Source organism: Heptranchias perlo, chromosome 6, assembly GCF_035084215.1.
Source record: "Heptranchias perlo isolate sHepPer1 chromosome 6, sHepPer1.hap1, whole genome shotgun sequence".
Taxonomy (NCBI): Eukaryota; Metazoa; Chordata; class Chondrichthyes; order Hexanchiformes; family Hexanchidae; genus Heptranchias; species Heptranchias perlo.
Window position 1 is genome coordinate 61,555,815 of NC_090330.1, and position 7,116 is coordinate 61,562,930.

Here is a 7,116-nt window from a genome sequence, read left to right on the forward strand (position 1 = left end):
ATGGAGATGTAATAGAGTGGCAAATTTGCAGAGACCTGTTCCACTGGAACTTCAAGTTTGCAATGTGCACACATGTCCTGTTGCTAAAAAGATTGGTGGCAACAAGCTCACACCTGAAACAGGTGGGAGCTTCATAGTAACATTATAATTAGTGGAGATTGACTTTATTTTGTCCAGCATGCCATTTTCTAACATTGCAGAACGACGTTTGCATTTCACACCCACATTAATGGGCATCTAGGGTTGCTCGGAAATCCAGCTGCACGCAAAAATTTATTTAATGATCATCGTAAGAAGATTCAGCGAGCTGTTTCCAAGCCATTTTTCAGGTTCTGTTAGGAGTTCAGGTGCACCTTCCTTGAATTTCTAATCATTCATTTTCGTGGATGAAAAATCATTGGGCATGCCTGCCCAAACTGTCAGTATGTGCTTCCGGCAGGCGAAGCCCCACATCAGGAGTACAAAGTTGTAAACTTATTCCTAATTCTTTTTTCTGGCTCTTAAGCTTTGAGAGGTTGTCCATCCCTGATATAGATGTAAGGAATCTTACAACACCATTGTTGGACTATAACCTGGTGTTGTAAGATTCCTTACATTTGTCCACCCCAGTCCATCTCCTGATATAGATGGAACTGTTGATATAGTCTGTGAAATAATATAACTTTAAAGTTTTGATTAAGAGCATGTTGATTGCTAAGAATAGGGCTCCGATATTAACGCAAAGGCGGGTTCCAAGCCGGTGGGGGGGGGTGAGCGGATTTGCATGCATGAAACCCGGATTGTCCGATCTCATCTTGATTGAATGATCGATTCTTTCCTTCCTGGTTTTGCGTCTCCAAGCTGCGCAGCGGGCATGATGTGCACCTGCATGACGTGATCTGAAGGCCACTATTTAAAAGGCCAATGCAGAAATGGAATTTGGAGGAACCAAGAGGTCTTTACCATGGATTCATGAAGAGCAAGGCCAGCACCCAGATTCAATGATGCTTCCCTTGGAGTACTACTGGGTGCAGTGAGGAGCAGGAGGGGCATCATTTTCCCCAGCAATGGGAGGAAGAAACCTGCTGCTCTTACCAAGAAGGCGTGGCTGGAGTTGGCTGAGGAGTTGAGCAGCAGGAGCAGTCTTGGATGCAGTGCATGAAGCAGTTTAATGACCTAACCAGGTCAGGAAAAGTGAGTACAGTTGCTGATTCACCCACAGCCAGTAGTATACAAACCCACCCCCACCCCCCCCAACTACGTCTTGCCAAGCGTACTCCCTCACATCACTCCTTTCACCCACTTAAGTTTCAGCAGCATCCATCCTTCACTTTCTATACACTTCCTTACCTCCCCATGTATCCATCCACCTCTGTCACTCACCCCAATGTGATGCATCTGTCTGATGATCAGCCTCTCTCAATGCACCACATCCATAGGGTGATTACATGACCTTCATTCACTCACAGGTCTGTTCTTTCGCCCCTTGTGGGAGAAGAGAGCATAAAAAGCAAGGGAGAGGGTGAGGACTGGAGGTGGCCCTCCACAAATAGTCCAGTTCACAGATGCAGAGGAGGATGCCATGGAGATAAGTGGCACATCAGCATTCCTCTCAATTGGAGATGGAGAGACTGAGTACTCGCAGATGCCTGGTGACATCTTTCACACGCATGATGGCTTTATTTCATCAATTTCTGAACAATGAGTAGCCTGAGACTGGAGATTGTCAATATTGTTACTTCCAAAGCCTTCACGCATAGAGCAAGAGTCTGCGGAGATGCATGACAACGATTCCTCAGAGGACCTCATTCCTTCTGAGGGTGCACCATCATGGGACATACATCCCTGCACCAGTGCAAATACTTGCACTTCAGTGGGTCCAGTTAAACAGTTAGTTGGGTTTTCACCTGGTAATTCACAATTCACAACTGAGCACGAGCAGACACTGGCGGCAGGGACTGCTGTGGAGAGTCCATGTCAGAAGGCGCACTCCTCTCTAAGCTCTGCTCAGCTGGATACAGATGCTGAACCCCAAGGGCCATCATTAAGTAGGAGAATGATAGAAGCACAGCAGCAACTTTGTGAGGTACTGACAGATATGCCATGCACACTCTCCACAATAATGGAGAGGAGGAGGAGTCCTACTCCAACAGTAGTAGATTGGTGTCGCGGGTAATTACGAGAATGTCTGCCATGGGGAAAGTGGCCGCCTCTGTAGAACTTCAACCATGGCTCTCAAATGAATCTATGCAGGCCATGACCACGGGGGTGCAGGAGATGTCTGCTGCCTTTAACAGGATGACAGATACCTTATCCGTGGCCTTGCATCGGGTCACTGATCTGCACCAAGCTGCTCTCCAGCAGAGTGGTAGGAGTGATGGAAGTGGGAACTCTATTCAAAGTGCTCCCACGCCTCACCTATTGCCCCCCTCCCCACCCCCCACACCCCCAACCAGTACCCGACATACTCCTCATCTCCCGATGGCCAAATCTGCCCCTGCACAGGTGCAGGTGGAACATTCTTTGGCGGGACCCTCACGGGCTCCGAAACCCAGAGGTCGTGGGCCTAGAGCATCTCAGCAGTCAGGGCTGGGATCTGAGCAGCCTGCCTCTACCTCTGCTGAAGCCACACAGGATGCACCACATGGAAATGATAGGAAGCATAAGTTAAAGCAATTGTAGTTCACCAAGGGTAGGCACATGGGCACAAGTTTCCTTTTTTTATAACAGCACGTAAAAATTATTGATTAGCACCACTTCCATGTCTTGCCCATTATTACATCCCGAGTGCCAACTCGCCCTTTCATTTCCTTCATGATGAATGTCAAAACATGACAGGACTCATTGGGCGGATGTGCAATGGGTGTATGCGTGGTTGAAGGACTGATTTGTACAAAGAGGGGGGAGGGGCGGGGGTGCGGTGCTGGTGGTGGTGGGAGTGGGCCAGAGGATTTCAATTTTTATTTTTCCCAGTCTGACTAACTAACTGAACCTTCGACATACGAGGGCAGCCGTGGCATCCCGGGCAACAATGTATGTGGCTAGTCTGGTGATGGGCACCCCATCTTCTTATTGCTCATCATCCTCCTCCTCTTCTTCAATGTTCTCGTCATCAGAAGATGATTGACGAGCGCCTTGATCATCCTCCACCCCCAATCATCTCTGCTGCGCAATGTTGTGCAGGACGCAGCACACCGCTATGATTCTGGGCACTCTCGCTGGCGAGTCCTGAAGGCGCCTCCAGACCTATTCAGGCAACTGAAGTGTATCTTAAACATGCCGATGGCTTGCTGAATGACACACCTGGTGGTCATGTGGCTCTCGTAGTGCTCTTGCGCCTCATTGTTGGGGTTCCTCACAGGTGTCATGAGTCAAGTTTGCAGGGGGTATCCCTTGTCTCCTACGAGCCAGTCTTAAGTCTGTTTCTTGGTGGGAAGACCATTCTTGGAATGTTGGACATGCCGCAGTATAAGCGCATCATGACAGCTCTCAGGGAATCTGGCGGACACCTGCATGAACCTCTTCTTGTGGTTGCATTGATGGAGTAAAATCCCTTGCGGTTGATTAAGACTCCTGGTTCACTTGGTGGTCCTCAGATTGCCATGTGTGTGCAATCGATTGTACCCTGCACCTGTGGGAAGCCAGCCAGAGAGGCGAAACCAACTGCCCGCTCATTCTGGCTCTTGTTCTCACGGGAGAAGTTGACAGAAGTGGATGACCTGGCAAAAAACCCATCCATCATCTGCCTTATACATTTATGTGCAGCCAACTGAGAGACCCTCAAGATGTCTCCGGTGGCGCACTGGAAGGAGCCAGAGGCAAAGAAATTAAGGGCAGTGGTGACTCTGACAGCGACGGGCAATGCATGGCCACCAGGTCCAGCAGGGAGCAGCTCTTCTTGAAGGAGGCTGAAGATGTCTGCGACCACCTGCTGGCTCAATCTGAGCCTGTGTAGGCACTGCTCCCCAGATAGGTCAAGGAAGCTGAGCCTCTGTCTGTACACCCTTTCAAGTGGCTAGTGCCTCCTGCAACCTCGGCCCCTCTGTTGCTTTCCTCTCTACTGTTCTCCACTCTGTTCTCCTCTCTACTGTTCTCCACTCTGTTCTCCTCTCTACTGTTCTCCACTCTGTTCTCCTCTCTACTGTTCTCCACTCTACTCTCCTCTCTACTGTTCTCCACTCTGTTCTCCTCTCTACTGTTCTCCACTCTACTCTCCTCTCTACTGTTCTCCACTCTGTTCTCCTCTCTACTGTTCTCCACTCTGTTCTCCTCTCTACTGTTCTCCACTCTGTTCTCCTCTTTACTGTTCTCCACTCTGTTCTCCTCTCTGCTGTTCTCCACTCTGTTCTCCTCTCTACTGTTCTCCACTCTACTCTCCTCTCTACTGTTCTCCACTCTGTTCTCCTCTCTACTGTTCTCCACTCTGTTCTCCTCTCTACTGTTCTCCACTCTGTTCTCCTCTCTACTGTTCTCCACTCTGTTCTCCTCTCTACTGTTCTCCACTCTACTCTCCTCTCTACTGTTCTCCACTCTGTTCTCCTCTCTACTGTTCTCCACTCTGTTCTCCTCTCTACTGTTCTCCACTCTGTTGTCCTCTCTGCTGTTCTCCACTCTACTCTCCTCTCTACTGTTCTCCACTCTGTTCTCCTCTCTGCTGTTCTCCACTCTGTTCTCCTCTTTACTGTTCTCCACTCTGTTCTCCTCTCTGCTGTTCTCCACTCTGTTCTCCTCTTTACTGTTCTCCACTCTGTTCTCCTCCCTACTGTTCTCCACTCTGCTCTCCTCTCTACTGTTCTCCACTCTGTTCTCCTCTCTGCTGTTCTCCACTCTGCTCTCCTCTCTACTGTTCTCCACTCTGTTCTCCTCTCTACTGTTCTCCACTCTGTTCTCCTCTTTACTGTTCTCCACTCTACTCTCCTCTCTACTGTTCTCCACTCTGTTCTCCTCTCTGCTGTTCTCCACTCTGTTCTCCTCTCTACTGTTCTCCACTCTGCTCTCCTCTCTGCTGTTTTCCACTCTACTCTCCTCTCTGCTGTTTTCCACTCTGTGTTGTACACCTTTGTCTTGTGAACCTCTCTCTTGTACACCTGCAGATCGCACTACAGCATGATGTTGCTGCTGTGGATGGTGATTGCCTTCCTCCTCCGATGTCCTATCGAATACATCCATGGTGCTCCCCATCCTGATATTGTCTGTTCGAAAGCCTCCAAACTCCTGAAAAACTTGTTTGATTCCAAGAACTTTCTGCAAAACATTTACAAGAGGGAACTGAGAATGCAGCTATAAGCCCTGAGCTTTTATTCACATCGGGCAATCATAACGAAACACTCCAATGAAGTGCGGCTCAATCTTGCCTCCGATTCACTGGCGAGTTTCCCGAGCCCCGGGAAACCCGTGCTGGAGGCATTAAATTCAAATGCCTGCTGAAATCAATTCAAAATCATTATCATGTGCTAATCATGTAAACAGCTGTGCTAATTACCACCCCTGGTCCTAATGATGGACCGGCCTCCAGCGAGCAGCCAAACGCACCTCCGTTAAATCCAGAAGTGGGCGCATTGGAGCCAGGTTGCAGTCGGACTTCAAATTTCTACAATTTTTACTTCCCACCAGATCCTAACCCACCCGTTCTTGGGGGTTAAAATTCGGCCTAGGTGTTTAATACTGTGTACTTCTGTAGGAGTTGTTTAATGTAGCCAGTTCTTCATTCTTCATAGCTCTATCATAATGAACACAGTTAAATAGTCTGATCAATTTCTTGGTATCAGTAGACACGCAGATATTCCTTGTAAGAGTGTTAAAAGAATCATAGAATAGAATCATAGAAGTTACAACATGGAAACAGGCCCTTCGGCCCAACATGTCCATGTCGCCCAGTTTTTCCCACTAAGCTAGTCCCAATTTCCTGCACTTGGCCCATATCCCTCTATACCCACCTTACCCATGTAACTGTCCAAATGCTTTTTAAAAGACAAAATTGTACCCGCCTGGTGGCTACATGATCTAAAATTGAGCTGAGATAATTATCAGTAGATATACAATGGAATTAGATATTTACTATATTTCAGATCTAAAGGGAATACTTTAAATTTGTAAGTTTAAAAAAATTCTCAATGGTGTTGTGCTGACTGTGTGCGTATAGAAAACTGATTTGACCTCTCTAAGAATGAGGTTTGTACCTGCAATGGTGTAATTGGTGTTACTGTTACATTCAGTAGAGGTACAGTACGTGATAATTCATCATATATTGACTGTGTCTGAAGACTTGAAATTATCAAGATTAATTAGAGATCTTGTCATTTCAAGTCCACAGACAACAAACACAGGCATAATTCTGAGAATCTGATCAGACCATTGGAGGCTAAGTAGGCTGATACAGTATAGAAAACATTGGTAGTTTTATTTTTGGAGCTTTCCCATGACTTTTGAACTCCCTTCTTTGACCTCTGAACCACCACTGTCGTCATGATTTCCTGCCAGGTTCAGAGGTGCTTCTTCCACCTATATTCCTCTGGCAATAGGTTATTCCCTAGATCAGCCAATCCACAATATGGGTAATTGGTCCTTTATTGTTGCTAATGGTCACAGTGTATTTATTTTTTTCTCCATTGAGCAATTTTACATGTAGTCCAGCTGAAAGCCAACAAAAGTCTTTTGGTTCTCACATAAAAAACCTATAGTTGTAAGGGAATTAATACTACAATTATGTTGTTCAGTGTTTTGCCTTATTTTTCAAACGAAGTAATGATGTTATTCCACTTCATCTGAATTAAAGTGACCATTTCTGAAAGTTGAGCATTACTTCTAGAATGCCAGTAATGAAGTATATAGTATAACTAAAATGGGATAAGAGTAATATTAATTATCAATGAACAAAAAATGGGCAGAAGCTGCCCTTGAAGTGTCTGTAATTTGTGACTGGTGAAGAATTCTATTTTGGGCAAAAACTAATGCCTCAAAATCCATGGGGCCCCACTCCACCAACACGAGGGGGTAGATTTTGACTTTGTGCGATAGTGTAAAATGGGTAATAGCGAATAGGCAGCCCATTTTACATCTCTCCCAATTTTTATTTGCATTGAAATTACTTCTTTACCAATTTGCTGTATTATCCATCTACCATGTGTAGCACCTCCT